This window comes from Psammomys obesus, unplaced genomic scaffold (assembly GCF_907164565.1).
Source record: "Psammomys obesus unplaced genomic scaffold, mPsaObe1.curated_primary_1811, whole genome shotgun sequence".
NCBI lineage: Eukaryota > Metazoa > Chordata > Mammalia > Rodentia > Muridae > Psammomys > Psammomys obesus.
Genome location: NW_026596176.1, coordinates 772,655 through 788,387, shown reverse-complemented (window position 1 = coordinate 788,387; position 15,733 = coordinate 772,655). Strand labels below are relative to the sequence as shown.

The following is a 15,733-nucleotide window of genomic DNA, read 5'->3' as shown; positions in this document are numbered from 1 at the left end:
TGGACTTTGTCAAATGTTTGTTTATGTGGTGGATTACATTGATGGATTTCCGTATGTTGAACCACCCTTGCATGCCTGGGATGAAGCCTACTTGGTCGTGGTGGATGATATCTTTGATGTGTTCTTGGATTCAGTTTGCAAGTATTTTATTGAGTATTTTTGCGTCAATGTTCATAAGAGAGATAGGTCTGAAGTTCTCTTTTTTTGTTGGGTCTTTGTGTGGTTTAGGTATCAGGGTGACTGTTGCTTCATAGAATGAGATTGGTAATGTACCTTGGTCATTTTCAAAATACAAATGTGTGTAATTGTTGTGCTCCATAAATGTATAATTGTATCAATTTTTTAAAATTATATAGTTATAAAACAGACCCTGTGGCCTATAAGAGATGAGATCTAAATCTTTAAAGAAAATCTCTAGAAACTCTTAACCCTTGTCACAACCTATCAATACACTCACTAGAAAGCTGAGACAATTCTGTGCTCTTTATCTTGTCCAAGATGGGCAGGTTCATGAGCCTTTTGCTTGGAAATTTCTTGATCAGAATATCTGCCAGTTTCATGGCATTAGCCTCATCTACCTCACAGCATGAGGTAGGTCATCTCTGAATTCTGGAAGGGTCTTTAGTTGAAATTTAAACTTCTTTAATTCATCAATCCTCAGTTTCACCCTAAAGGCCTTTACATTAAACTCTAGCTGAAGAAACTGTATCTTGGCAAAGGATAGATTTCAGCATTAAAGAGCAAGTCGGTTATTGAAAGAATTGTTCATTATCCATAAGCATCTTTGGGTAAAACATTGCTGGTCTTGTAACAAGAGCATACCAGATCTTATTGATCTACAAGTATGGCAATATGTTATATAAAACAAATTAAGAAATAATATAGGGTAGAATGGTGCTTAGCAGATTAAGTGTGATTGCTGCTCCCCTTGAGGACCTAAGTTTGGTTCCCAGTACCCATATTAGATAGTTCACAACCATCTCCAGCTCCAGACAATCCAATGCCCTTTTCGGGCTGCTGTGGGCATATACATACACATGGTATATACACAGAAATACACACACATTCACATAAAAAAAATTTTAAATAATTTAATTTTTAAAGAACTGAAAAACTTGTTCAGTAGCTAAGAGCACTTGCTGCTCTTTCATAGAACCCAAGTCCAAATCCCAGCACCTGCACCAGGTTGTGGCTCACTATAACTCTGGCTCTACAGATTGGAAGTTCTGTTTTACGTGTGCATACATACACTGACAAACTATCTAGAACATGAATACAGCTGGAGAGTAAGCTCTTGTCTACCATGGTTGTTACATCCTTAAGGCTAAAATTAAAAGCAAATTCTTAATATCCAAGACCTCTTACATTGTTCCACATGATATGAGGGCTCATCACCAAACCTATTGTTTTCATCTGCTGTAAAACACATGTTTTGACCATTTTCCCCAGGTATATACCTAAATGAGTCATTGTTTTCATGGATAAAGGATACAGGGTTTAACACCCTTATTCATTATGTCTACAAAACACAGTTGTAAAAGACCACACAAAAGAAACTCTTTCCAACTCTGGTGGCACAAACCTGTTATCCTAGCTTTGCTAAGGTAGGAGATAATATAATCAATGGTTGTTTTTTTTTTATTTTATTTTTCTTATTAGTTACATTTTGTTAATTCTGTATCCCAGCTGTATCCCGATCCCTCATTCCCTCCCCAATCCGACCCTCCCTCCCTCATCTCCTCCCTGCCCCTTTCCAAGTCCACTGATAGGGGAGGACCTCCTCCCCTTTCATATGACTCCGTTTTGTCAGGTATTTTCAGGACTGGCTGCAAAGTCCTCCTCTGTGGCCTAATAGTACTGCTCCTCCCTTGTGGGATGGGGAGGTCAAAGAGCCAGTCATTGAGTTCCTGTTAAAAATAGTCCTTGTTCCCCTTACTATGGGAAACCAATTGGTTACTGAGCTATCACGGGTCACATCCGAGCAGAGGTTCTAGGTTATATCCACTCATGGTCTTTGGTTGAGTGTCCATCTCAGAAAAGACCCTGTTATGTGCAAACACCATGCCATTCCATTTAAGGTCCTGAGCAGCCACCAAGTTCAGTGTCTAAGCAGTTCCAGGAACCAGCACCCTATCCATCCAAGGAACAACTCTATCTGGTTCTTTTAGCACTGTTAATAGGAGAACAGGAAGTGTGTAAGAACCAAAATGGAGGGTAAACAGGCTACACACTACCATTCACTAGGCTCAGCACAACCCCTGCAGTCATTAACTTACAACTGTAGTTACCTGCACTGGGCTACATAAAACCAGCCAAATCAGCACTCAGTCAGGGAAGGGAAGGGACTCACAAGTCATACTCTTTTTGATACACATATTATTGTAAAGTAATTATGCAATCAAGCTTACCTACTTTCTTTCCCTGATGTGAACAAATGAATCTTCTTTACTAGTAACTTTTCTCATTGCATGACAATATGTTTCACAACTTAGAAAATGGAGGCCATGTTTTGAGAAGTGTTAGTCTAGCATGGCAAGGAAGGCAGGGTAGAAATGTGCTGGTGCTGTGGTGGCAGGAGAATTATGAGGTAGTCTACATGACAGCAGACAAAAAGAAAGTAAAGCAGGCTGGAGAAAAGGCAGGTGTAACCCTCAAAGGCCTTCATCTAGTTACCTTCTTGTTGGCACAGTGACTACTTTTTAACCTCTGAACTATAGGCTATTGATAAAGCCAAGAAGTTTTAACAAAGTTTATAGTGATGAATATTTACATCTTAAAACCCAGAAATATCTCAACATGGTTACGTACCTCAGAGTCTTAGAAAAGAAGTTCAACACAAAAGCAATAGAAAGCAACAAGCAATAAAGTTTAAGACAGGAATCAATGAAATGAAAATTGAAACATAGAATCCAACAGAACTGATTCTTGGGGGGGGGAGGGGTGATAGTGGGAATATTTGACAAATACCTAGCCAAACTAACCAAGAGAAAGAAGACCCAATTAATAGAGTTGGAGACATTTCTCTCTACTAATTCCTTCTGGTCCTCCCTACATCCCTGCCTACTTTCAAAGGGAAAGGACATACAGATCCCAATAAGATACAGAACATCAGTATAGAAAACATAAAAGTCCTTTTTTAAAAACAGAAGAAAGTCAAAGCCATGAATCCAGAAAAGAGTACTTGGAGTAATGAAGGAAGATTGGTAAGACAGAAGGGGAAGAAAATAATCAGAATGTTATATCTGTGCATGAAACTTTCAAATAACAAAAATCAACCAAAAATTTAAAAAACCAAGCATGATCTTCTAGTGAAAAATAAAATTTAATATTAAAAACATAAAGCTAAAAATCCAGAAGAAATGGATAAATTCCTAGATACATGTGTTCTACCAAAATTAAATTAGGAAGGTATAAAGTTCAATAGATTCATAACAATCAATTATATCAAAGCAGTAATTTAAAAAAACAAAATAAATGAATACAGAAAAGATACTTGTAAGAAAAAAAGGATGTGAGTGGGAGGGAGATGAGAAACAGGAGTGTAGAGAGTAATCAGAATGTATGTTTACACATGTATGTTACACATATGAGCATATCAAAGAACAAATTTAATTTAAAAATATATAAAATGAGCAACAAGTCAGTTAGGGAAAGAACATGACCAACTCATTTTTCAGAGCTTGATCCAGACATGAAAACAAAGCCATTTCCTGGGACCCACCCATTTCTTGGGACCACACTGATCTGTACCCTAGAGACCAGCACAGATCAGGGAGCCACAGGAAAACCAGTGGACTAAGGCCATCAGGAACCATGAGCTCCACCTACAACTCCAGAGACCTATAAACATCAGAAACCACCAATCCTGCTAATAACAGACTCAACCAAATGGCTAGAGGTCAGCACCAGGGCCATATGACACTGCTAGACATGAAAACAAGAGCACAACAAAATTAAGAACTACAAACCAGTTTCTCTGATGAACCAATGAAGAAAATAATCCTGGTAAACATTCTTGCACATTGAACAACACATTAAGAAAATAATCCATGAAAAGCAGTGTGATGTCATTCCAAGGATGCAGGGTTTATCCAACATACACAAATCAACGCAATTCAGAAGGGTGAAGAGATGGCTCACTGGTTAAGAATACTTGCTGCTCTTGCTGGAAACCAGCATCCACTTGGTGGCTTATAACCACCTGTAACTCCAGTTCCAGGGTACCTGACACCCTCTTCTGATCTCCATGGATACCAGTAATATGTATGGTGTACATACATACTTGCAGACAAATCATGACCCTGGCAGGAAAGTGAATTGTGTTAAGCAAAATAAGCCGGATTCATAAAGACAAATTCTGCCTGTTTTTCTATATTCTCTGGTACATGAAATCTAGATTTAAAATTATATATGTTAATGTTTCTGTGGAAGTCAGGAAAATAGAAAGGACAACATGAGAAATGAAGAAGAGATTTTAAAGGAAAGAGGGTAATGGAATCCATGTGAGTTGAAAGGTGATGCCAGAACTATTTAGGAGAGAAAGGAGCAGTGAGAAGCAGTGGTGGGAGAAAATGGAAGAGCAGTTAAAGAGAGAATGGATGAGAACAGAGTCACACATTTATATAAAGTTCCCATAATGAAACCCATTACTTTGCATATTACCTGAAATGATAAATTTTCAAAGAAAAAAATCTGTCAAAGATGTTAGCTCTTTAGACCACTCAGGGATGACCCATTAACACCTGAGGAGATTCAGACAGCAAGTCAAAAGCCGGTGAAGAAATCCTAAACAAGAAATAAGCCCCACCTTGGGGAATCCCCAAAAGGTGGGCTTGAAACCTGACTGAAACCTGAGTCCATTTCCTGAGACTAACTGAAAAGTCATGATTTTTTTTCTGATTCCTGTCAAGATGTTTTGCCGAGAGCATCCCAGAGTATGAGGCCATGTGAAAAATACAAAGACACACATGCACATTCTCACCATCTCAAGGCTCAGGTACAACACAGTGGTGCAAAGATAGATAGATAGATAAATAAATAAATAAATAAATAAATAAATAAATAAATAAATAAATAAATAAATAAATAAATAGATGGATAGATAAATAAATAAATAAATAAATGAAAAAAAAAACCCAGAGGTCCGGAAGACTGCCGTGAAACGATGTCCCCTGGACACAACAGGACTGGATCACTGTATTCACGAACCCTAAGCAGCTGTGATTGCCTGGACATGATCAAGACAATCAACACTACAACATGGAGGAAGACTACTCTAGATGAGGAGTTTCCAACTGATGATGGCTCCTGGAGAAAGGAGAATAAGCTTTCTCTTAAGGGCTTGACCCTTGCTAGGTCAACCACACTCCAGTGGCTGGCCCCACACCCATGAGTGTTAAAAAGGACATCAAGTTGGGAGATAGATTGAGGACTTAAAGGTAAGGAGTAGGAACCATCATGACCAAAATACAGTGTATACTTATATGAAATTTGTTTTTCAAAGTTCCTTTAAAACGTCATATTTTTGCTCAATCCCTATCCAGAAAGGCAAAGAGGATGGACATCAGAAGAAGAAGAAAAGAGGGAACATGTCAGGAGCCTGACACAGAGGACCTCTGAAAGGCTCTGCCCTGCAGATTATCAATGCAGATGCTGAGACTTATGGGCAACCTTTGGGCAGAGTACAGGGAATCTTAGGAAAGAAGTGGGAAATAGTAAGATCTGGAGAAGACGGGAACTCCGCAAGGAGAGCAACAGAACCAAAAAATCTGAGCACAGGGGTCTTTTCTGAGACTCCAGCCAAGGACCATGCATGGAGATAACCAAGGACTCCTGCACAGATGTAGCCCATGGCAGTTCAGTATCCAAGTGGGTTCCATTGTAATAGGAACAGGAACTGTCTCTGACATGAACTGATTGGCCTGTTCTTTAATTACTTCCCCCTGAGGGGGAAGCAGTATTACCAGGCCACAGAAGACAATGCAGCCTCTCCTGATGAGACCTAATTGACTAGGATCAGAAGGAAGGAAAAGAAGACCTCCCCTATCAGTGGACTTGGGGAGGGGCATGCATGCAGAGGGTGGAGGAATGGAGGGATTGGGACAAGAGGAGAGAGAAAATCACAGGGGGGATACAAAGTGAATAAAATGTAATTAATAAAGAATTTTAAAAAATAAAAATAAAAAAGTAAAAAAGAATCACTGGTCTCATAAGAACTTTGGACTAGAAATCAAGAGACAGGCTCTAGTCCAATTCCTACACTGCACAGGATTTGGTTAGTGATTTGAGGCAAGGCAGATAACATTTGTTCTCTTGATTTCTCTGTATGCAAAGTAAATACATGGGTTAACTACTGGAAACAGTGTTGCAGGATATTTGATCTTACTGTGAACCCCAAAATTGTAAAAAGAAAAAAAAGTTATATTTTTATGGATTGTGAAATTAATGGCTTTCAAAACAAAATTTTAACTTAAACTACATAATGGAATTACAGGTCTTAGAAGAGGACGGCTCAGCTTTAGGTGTGCAAAAAAAAAAAAAAATTCTTCTAGAAGCCTCACAGCAGCTTCTCATGTTTAGAAGAACTCCCAAACAATAAACAGGAGTTTATTCACCTGAGAGCCGGCAGAGGCAGACACATTGTAAGACCTGGGGTCTCACAGCTCAGGAGTTCAAGATCGAGCCCTTCCCAAAAACTCCCCCAGACCAAGACTCATTGCAAAAGCAAGAGGTTTATTAACCATTGCGCAATGGGGTCACCCCTGCCGGTCAGCAAAGAGTGGCACCCGGAGACAAAGGCCTTTAGGTTTAAAAAAAAAAAAAAAAGTGCGGGAGATTTGAAGTTGCAGTCTTGGCAATTTAGGATTGGATGAGGAAGCTATAAAGTATGATAACTGGTTAGTCTTAGGTGCTCAAGCTTGGCCAGTCCTGCCAAGTGTGGATGCAGCTGCAATTGAAGGTGGGGGTGGTTAGCTCATCCTTGAAGATTAGGTGTGCAGACTTTGGGATGCAGGTCAAAAGCTACTCAGAAGAAGTCTGGGTTCGTTGCTAAGAAATGCTATCTCAAACACAAGGGTCTGGTCCTTTTTTTTGCTGAGTGAAGGTCATTGTTTGCTCGCCTTTTTTTATATCTGTCCTCACAGATAGGCTCACATTCCTCCATTCTCTGGAAAGGTACTAAGAGGCTTTACCTTAACCTGAACCTAAAACTCAAAGCTATAGGCTTTAGAAGACATACAGGTTACAAAGTTAGTCTAACCCTTTCAACATGACACAATACCAGCCTCCCCTCTGCTGGGGTTCCCTCCTTGCTTGCAGACAACCGGGGCCCAGGGTATGGCTGCATGAAGTTTTCTCCGTGGGACTGAGATATGGAACAGCCTTCTCTCCTGGAGCCCTGCTGCCAGGGTGGAAAGATGGTACAAAATTAAGTGAATACTTAATTCAGCCGTGAATACTTAAGTACTGTGCTCATCCTCTGAGATTTTAACTTAATTGGCTGATGGTGGGTTGGTGAGTCAGACTCTTTAGCCAGCACCCTCAGGTGACTGTAAGATGCCAGTCATTTCCCAAGCCAGCCGCATCAGGTGAAATATGTTGCTATTTCCTATAAAGAAGATATAAAAAGTATAAACTGCATTTTCATTAGATAAGTTCTCATGTGGCACAGGCTAGCCTTGAACTGTGTTCAAAGATGACTTTGAACCTCTGAAGTTCTGGATTACAAGCATGTACTCCCATGCCTGATTTATGTGGTTCTGGGGTGTTGAACTGAAGGCCTTGTACATGTTAGGCAAGGACTTTGCAAACTAGGCTACATCCCACCCATGTGAAATTGAGGGTTTACGAATGGTCTCTGGCTTTCTGTTATGTCCACAGTGACACAAGGCCAAAATATTTGGCCTTGATTCCTGATACCTCTTGGGAGTATATGACAAAGATAAGGCAAATCCAACTACACCTTGTCTTAAGATCATCTGGGGGATTGGCCAAGGCAACCACAATACTGAAGGTCTCACTGCTACAGGAGCCGACCTTGTTTGAGACTTTGGGAATTATCAGTCCCACTTCCACTTGACTCCCAGAAAGGGAAGAAGAGCTGTTACTCCAGAGGGTCACTGGTGGCCAGAAGTACAATCACCCATGCCCATCTAAAGAAGCCTTCTTAGAATCCCACCCCAAAGTATGGGGTTTGGAGGAATTGTCCTGTTTGTCAACATGATTACTTCCACATGCCAAGAAAATAGAGTACCCCAACTCCTTGAAAGCTTTGGCTGGGGACCCTGACAAATGTCATCCAGCCCCTTATACTGGCCTTCCTCTGGCTGTTACCTGTGTCCTTCAGAACACTGTAATCAGTGGGCAATGTTTACTAATATGTTTGCCTGAGCCAGTTTAGCAAACTTCATTGAACTGAGCACAGATGGGCATTATAGAGGCCTCTCAATTACAGGCAGTTGTCAGAAACAGATTGCATCTTGAAACGTGATTAATGCTGGAAGTGAGGGAGATAACACAGCTTCTCTGTTTTGCCAAAGTTTCTTGCATTTCTTTTTGAAATAAAATGCATTTCTTTTTGAAATGGAATAAAATAAAATAAAATGGCAAGGAATAATACACACACACACACACACACACACACAAATGAAGTCATTTGCAGGAAAATGGATGCAACTATCCAGATTAACCTAATTTTAGTCAGTCTTATAAAGAGAAGTAGTGAACTCTCTGCTCCTCCCTGTTCCAGAGACAGCCATATCTTTCCATGAAGTGCCAGCCTCGTCCCTTGGGCATGATGGTGAAGGTCAGAGTGAACGGATTTGGCCGTATTGGATGCCTGGTAACCAGGGCTGCCTGTGGCTCTGGCAAAGTGAAGGTTGTGGCCATCAATGGCCCCTTCATCGACCTCATGGTCTACATGTTCCAGTATGACTCTCCCATGGCAACTTCAACAGCACAGTCAAGGCTGAGAACGGGAAGCCTGTCATCAATGGCAAGCCCATCACCATCTTCCAGGAGTGAGATCCTGGAATGGGGCGATGCTGGGATCGAGTATGTTGTAGAGTCTACTGGTGTCTTCACTACTATGGAGAAGGCTGGGGCCCGCTTGAAGAATGGGGCCAAAAGGGCTATCTCTGCCCCTTCTGCGGATGCCCCCATGTTTGTGATGGGTGTTTACAACTTACTCAAGATTGTAAGCAGTGCTTCCTGCACCACAAACTGCTTAGTTCCGCTGGCCAAGGTCATCCATGACAACTTTTGCATCATGGAAGGACTTATGACCCCAGTCCATGCCATCACTGCTACCCAGAAGACTGGATGACCCCTCTGGAAAGCTGTGGCTTGATGTCCATGGGGCCACCCAGAACATCATCCCTGCATCCACTGGTGCTGCCAAGGCTGTGGGCAAGGTCATCCCAGATCTGAACAGGAAGCTCACTGGCACGACCACATTCCCACTCCCAACGTGTCTATCATGGATCTGACATGCCGACTGGAGAAACCTGCCAAGTATGATAACATCAAGAAGGTGGTTATGCAAGGCATCCAAGGGCCCACTGAGGGCAACCTGGGCTACACTGAGGACCCAGGTTATCTCCTGTGACTTCAACAGTGACTCCCACTCTTCCACCTTTGATGCTGGGGTTGGCATTGCCCTCAATGACAACTTTGTAAAGCTCATGTCCTGGTATGACAATGAATATGGCTACAGCAACAGGGTGGTGGACCTCATAGTCTACCTCATGGCCTCCAAGGAGTAAGAAGCCCTGGACTACCCACCCCAGCAAGGACAAGAGAGAGGCCCTTGGCTGCTGAGGAGTACCTGTCCCTGCTCAGCCCCTGACACTGAGCATCTCCTTCACAGTTTCCGTCCCAGACCCCCAGAATAGTGGGAGGGGCACAGGGAGCCCTAATCTCTTGAATATCAATAAAGCTCACTGCACCCACACACAGAAAGAAGGGAAGTAATGGGTTTTCTCTCACCTGTGGATCCTTTCTAGCTGCAGAAATGTATGTATGCCCTGGTGAGCCGAAGGGAGAAGTGAAACTGTCTGGAGGTAAATGGGGTGGCGGCTGCTGTGTGGTGTGTGCACCAAGAACATGTATACTTGCATGCAATGACTTAGTGTAGCCTGTATGACAATAACAAACTGTTGAATAAAAGTCATAAGACTCATCACTGATTACAGCAAGCCAGGCTAAAACTTAAATGGAGTCATGCATGTTAAGATTCTAAGTGAACATGATAAAACCAAATTGTTCATCTGACATTTTAAAGAATCAGAACTCAGCGTACGAGGTGGCTCATGTCGTAATCCCAGCACTCCAGGAGGCAGAGGCAGGCAGATCTCTATGAGTTCAAGGCCAGCCTGGTCTACAAAGTGAGTCAAGAGCAGCCAAAGCTATGTAGAGAAACCCTGTCTTGAAAAAAAAAAATCAGGACTCAAAGGAGAAGAAATTTCTAGAAGGGGCCAATTGATTTGGCAGAGTAATCAAATTCCCTCTACCTTAATTCTGCCACAGAAGAGATCACCTGAGTACTGGGACATAAGAGACAGCACGCCTGCCTGCCAACACAAAAGCAAAAAGCATGAAATTTCCAAAATACATCTAGGAAATTGATAGTGTTTCAACTAAATCACTGAAAAGGTTAAGCTTGAAAGCTTTGCAGAACGGGGCAAAAGTCTCAGAACTAAGCTAGTACTATGAGTCACACCTTGGACTCAGGAGGCTGAAGTCGGAGGGTTGCCACAAACTGGAGGTCTGAATTCAGATGAGCCGAGGCTGCAAAGCAAGACCCTGTCAAAAGCAAGTCTCAGGTTTGGGCATAGTGGCGCATGTGTTTACCCAGCACTCAGGAAGCAGAGGCAGATAGATCTCTGTGTGTTTGAGATCAGCCTACTCTACTTAGTGAGTTCCAGAACAGTGATGGCTGCATGGTGAGACCCTGTCTCAAAAATACACCTCAGAACTATCAGAATGAGCAAAATCTGGATCATGGAGATTAAAGTTTCTTTTTAAAAATATTTCTTCTCTAATGATGGACTGAATTATGTGTTCCAGATCCTGGCTATAAGAGATTCCTCAGAATTCCCACATAAAATTCAGTAGCTTGGTAAATAAATAAATAAATGACATGAAGGCTAGGACTATTATTCAATAATAGAACACTTGCTTAGCATGTGTGAAGCCCTAGGATCCATTCCCAAGTCTCTTTCTCTCCCTCTCTTTCACTCACTCACACACACACACCAGAAAGCAAGACTGATTTTATTAAAGACAGGGTTTCATAGTGTGTCCCAGCTGACCTTAAATTTCGATTAGCTTCATAAGTGCTGGAATTACAGGTGTGTTGTCACATCCAACCACAAGTTCATCTTACAGATATGTGTGTGCTAATGTGTGTCTGTTCGTTTAAATCTAGATTCGTGGACCAGTGAAATGGCTCAGCAGATAGAAGTGCTTGCCGCCAAACCTAACAACCTGAGTTCAATCCCCCATCTCCAGGACCCGCACCAGTTCCTCTCTGACCTGCACCTGTGTGCAACATATGGCACATGAGTCCTACCCCCACCACACACAAAAATAAAGGAATATAAATAGATTAAAGAAAGAAAGAAAGAAAAGTTAATAAATAAATCTGATTCCTATATGAGAGAAACACAAAAGAGTTGTTGTCATCTTTTCTTCCATTACCATCTCTTGTCTTGCCCCCTCTCAAGTTCCCTTTGACCTTCATGGTTCTCTAATGACAGCTACCTGAGCCAAAAACAGACTTTTTGGATGTTAGCAATGTAAAATAACAGCGCACCCCCACTGTGGATAAGTCTAAATGCTATCAAAGTTGCAAGCCACAGGTGTGAGCAGGAACGGCAAGGGTCTGGGGCAGAAATCGTTCTCCACCTATCCCTTTCCTAGATAGACATTTCTCAGTGGTGGGATTGATTCCCAAGGGCCAATCTGTGAGCTTGGGCGGGGAGGCAACCTCTTTTAAGAGCGCTTTCCTGCACCTGTAGCACTGAGTCCGAGTAGGTGCTGGCTGTGGAGAGGTGAGCAATAATCCCGCTGTTTACTCTTCTTTTAAGTGTCTCTTTGATAAAATTTTCTCCTCCCTTTCTTTGAATGTTTGGATGTCTCGCAGGAAGAACTATGGGGTATGGGGTTTACAGTTTCTTTGAAACAGGGACTTGTGTAGCCCAGGCTGGTCTTCAATTTGTCCTACAGCTAAAGATGTCTTTGAATTGATCCTCCTGTCTCCACCTCTAGAGTGCTGGGATTACAGAGTTGTGCTTGTACTGCATTTATGCAGTATTTCAATGTATGCTAGGCAAGCACCCAACCAAATAAACGGCATCCACAGCCCTCGGGCTTTCTCTGTGCAAAGGCGGTAGTGGGCTTGGAGAAGGCTCTCCAGTGACTCCTTTCAACAGCTTTTCTTCTGCTGGAATCCAGGTCCACATATAAGTCAAGGGTACACAGGCAAGCGCGGTGTTGAGCAAAGCAAGAGTCTGGTGTCAGGGTGCCTTTCTGTTCTTTGTGGGCATGTAAAACACAGAGATGCAGAAAAGTGCAACACCTGAGCCTGCCAGGTCCTGTACCAAGCCATGTGTAGAGTGTGGTTTTGTTCTGTGAGCCCCTCTCCCTTTTCCCCTTTCCTCACCCTCTTCTTTGGGGGACAGGGTCTCGCTGCAGTCCAGGCTCGCCTCAAACTCATGACAGTTCTCATGCATTGGACTCTTTAGTACTGGACTTACGGACACGGCCCACAATACCTGGCTAAACTTCTCCTCAACAGAATACATCATGCTTTGTTCATACAGATGATGCTACATTCTCAGGTAGTTTTAGTTCAGCCTCAGAACTGAATCTTCAGTGATGATCTACCCCAGTTACTGCCTGCACGTGACTTATGTTTGTTTCCGAGATGCATATGTTAATCCTGTCATTCAGTGTTTCCAGACCAGGCATTTTCAGTACCTCCTTAAACACTCTTGAGCTTTGCAGCCTTTCCTTACCACTTAGGCTGCTACATATATTTGACTCACCTGGGTGTAGCAGCCAGCAGTGAGTGATCACGGTCTAAGCCGCAGGAGCCATTTCCCCAGCCACCCTAGAACTGTTTCTCAGCCAGCACAGGGAGCTGCCGCACTTCCCAGCCAGTTAACACGGAGTGGGAAGCAGGAGTTTGGGCATCTCAGCTTGAGGTCTTGGGGAGCTCTCACACCAACTCAGGTTTGTGTCTGAGTGAAGCACACAGACACCCACTCAGACACCAGTACCTGCTCACACACCCTTGCACAGCCACCTTCGTTTTCCTGTTTTTTGCAGGGAGGGTGTCTGCATCACAGGCTCTTTATTTGCTGTGGTGCTAAGGACAAACCTGGGCCTTGATGCTCCTCAGCACATCCTCCACTAGCTGAGATACCTGCCCAGCACCTCAGTAGAAGCCAACTGCTAGTGGGGACTTCTTTTCAGTTGTGTGAACTGGATCATCTACACACTGTGTGGAGAGAGTGTCATAGCCATGTAGTCTTTCTACTCATATTTTTTTCAATTATGTTCACACCTGCTAATTTAAAAGAAAACTAAATTCTGTGGGTGTAGTTTTTTTTTTCTGTGATGACCAGTTTCTACTCCCTCCTCTCCTCCCAGCCCCTCCCCCACGCCTCCCTCTGCACCCTCCCCATCCACTCTCCCTCTGTTTCTCTCTAGAAAAAAAATGCAGGCCTCCCATAGATATCAAGCAATCATGTTTGATATCAAGTTGCAGCAAGACTAGGCACCTCCCCTCATGTTGAGGCTGGATGAGGCAACCCAGTGGGAGGGAAGGGTCCTAAAAGCAAGCCAGAGACAGGCCCTGCTCCCACTGTTGTGAGTCCCACAAGAAGACCAAGCTACACAATTGTAATACATGTGCAGAAGACCTACGTCAGTCCTGTGCAGGCTCCTGGGTTGTTGGTTCAGTCTCTGTGAGCCCCTATGAGCCCAGGTTGGTTGATTCTGTGGGCACCTAACTAACTGGGGTTGCAGGCATGCACCATTTTTACATGCTTTTATGCTCCACATTTGTATATTTGTCTGATAGCCCTTCTTGAACCATCCCATCCAAAGAAGTGGTTCTCAACCTCCCTGATGCTGTGACCCCAGCATCCCAGCTCCTCATGTTGTAGTGACTCCCAACCATAAAATTGTTTTCATTGCTACTTCATAACTGTAATTTTGCTACTGTTAAGGAATCATAATGTAGATGCTTTTGGAGATAGAGGTTTGCAGTGGTGTTGTGACCCACAGGCTGAGAGCCACTGCTCCACGGCTTCTTGAATTGTGGTAAAGCACCGTGTGACTGAGCATCACCCAGTGCCTTAGTCTGACACAGCGTATGGTTAGTGTGTGTTCTTACTTGTCCCTCCTCCCAGTAGCACTAGACTCTGTGCGTAGTGGGTAACATTAATGTTCCAGAACTGGTCATTTTAATGCCACTGAAATATGAACATTAGATTGACTTCTGCCAAATGAGAACAATACCAAATAAAGTACTTTAGGAAATGTCTTGTGTGATACACAGAGGCAAGTCCAGCTGTGTCAACATAAAAAGCAGATCCTAGGTCTGCTACCTAAACCCTTTGCTGAATTCAGAGGATAATCTGATCCTTCTCTCACCTGTTTCCATGATGTAGGTGAGTCCTTACTCTTCTGATAGGATCTTACTTTGTAGCTCAGGCTGTACTCAAATTTTCACAGAAGTCCATATTTAAAACTTAAAGAGTTTTACCTAAATAATTTTCCTCAAATTTCGTGTATCTTCCAGGGATGAGGAATGTATCATGCGTGAGGTTCTGCCTTCAATCCTCGGCACCTACACAAACCTGGTACCTGCTACATGTCTTTAACCTCCTACCTCAGCCTCTTAAGCCCTGAGAATATATGTCCCGCCCAGGTAACTGTAACTGCTGATGGTCTGCAGTTTGTAACTGGCTCTATGCAGGACTCGCCTGGTTCTTTAATTGTAGCTATGTTACACATAAAACTTCACATGTAATTATTCACCAAGTGTGTCCCTAATGACCACCTGCTAGAAAACCCATTCATTTTCGTTGCCTTTCACCCACTGTCTCCCAGCTTACACACTTTTATTCAGTTAATTCCTGTGTTTCAGTTATGGACACTGAAATTACAGGGTCTGTAGATGAACTAGGAAATTGACTTCAGCACCTGGGTGAAAATTGTAACTTTGTTAATGTTTTGCTTTCCTGCTTTTAAAGGATCCACCCTACAAAAACACTCAGTTAACTCTTTCAGTACCTGCTTCGTTCTCAGTGAGCCTGAGCCTGCACTGGGATGTAAAGGGCACAGGGATGGTATCCTTGCCAACATCCTTTTGTGTTTTCTTTTCATTAAGTAATTTATTTACTTTACATCTTAGTAGGAGCTTCCCTCCCTTCTCTCCACCCAGTCCCTCCCTCTCACCTCCTTTCTCTTCTCCTGTACCCCCTCTCTTTTCTTCTCAGGAAAGGGGAGATTTCCCATGGGTGTCAACCTGCCTTGACATATCAAGTAGGACTGGGCCCATCTTTTAATGTTAGACAAGACTGTCCAGTTAGGGGAAAGGAGTCCCACAGAGACAGCCGCTGTTCCTTCTGTTAGAAGTCCCACATGAATACCAGGCTGTACATCTGTTACATATGTGGACAGGGTGGCTAGGACTGTCCATGGATGTTCTCTTGGTGGTGGG

General features: G+C 42.9%; 1 protein-coding gene and 1 pseudogene across 1 annotated transcript in view; one reads left to right on the top strand and one right to left on the bottom strand.

Annotated features, from left to right (window-relative positions):
- Positions 1–15,733, bottom strand: part of LOC129667897 (leukocyte immunoglobulin-like receptor subfamily B member 3) — a 294,716-nt gene that overhangs the window by 182,147 nt on the left and 96,836 nt on the right. The window lies entirely within an intron of this gene.
- Positions 8,795–9,761, top strand: LOC129667942 (glyceraldehyde-3-phosphate dehydrogenase-like; annotated as a pseudogene).